General features: G+C 33.4%; 1 pseudogene; it reads right to left on the reverse strand.

Annotated features, from left to right (window-relative positions):
- LOC105851142 (pto-interacting protein 1-like) overlaps window positions 1–755 on the reverse strand; it is a 2,084-nt pseudogene continuing 1,329 nt past the window's right edge.

Genomic DNA, 755 nt, shown 5'->3' on the forward strand with positions numbered 1-755 from the left:
TCCCCAAAACAAGAATATAAATCAATAACTTTTTAAGAAAATTACAAGTTGCAGGTGAGGAATGTCCAAAAACAATAATACCAAGTTTAGGGAGTAATTAACCATACAATTGATTGATTAAGCGAATAGAGGACTCACTCCGTATCTACTCTTCAAACACTTTTTGATTAATAAGAGATATATATAACAAGAAGGCGATAAATAAAAGTGCAGGGGTAGTTCTTTTCTCCCTATCTTTTTCTACTAACTACCAGCTCCTTTGTTTCTAATTTCAGCATCAAGATAAATACAACTTAAAATTTTGATTGTAGAAATTAAGAGTGTATTTAATGATATGTCTCATATATTAAAACAAAATTGCTTCAGAATTCAACAGTAGTACAAACAACTGTATAAACATTAAAAAGACGTGCATGAATGTGGATGCAATTTACAAATTCAAATACAATCACTAGTTTAATACTGTAAGAAGCGTATGAAAATATAATGATAAACAAACCTGATGCATTGTTACCCCGATGGCGTTTCGCGCCTTCAACTGCAGCAACGATGGCACTCGCCTGCTCGGAAGCCTTCTCCATCCTAGATATGGCATCATAAAGACATCTGGTGATATCCAGTATGGCAATGACTTCACCATTTTCCACAATAGGTAGGTTCCTGAATTTACCTATCATTTGAAAAATATATAAAATTATACCGGTCAAAAGTTCCAGAAGGACAACACCAAAACTGTATAGATCACTCTTAGCATT

Source organism: Cicer arietinum, chromosome 8, assembly GCF_000331145.2.
Source record: "Cicer arietinum cultivar CDC Frontier isolate Library 1 chromosome 8, Cicar.CDCFrontier_v2.0, whole genome shotgun sequence".
In the NCBI taxonomy this organism is placed as follows: Eukaryota; Viridiplantae; Streptophyta; class Magnoliopsida; order Fabales; family Fabaceae; genus Cicer; species Cicer arietinum.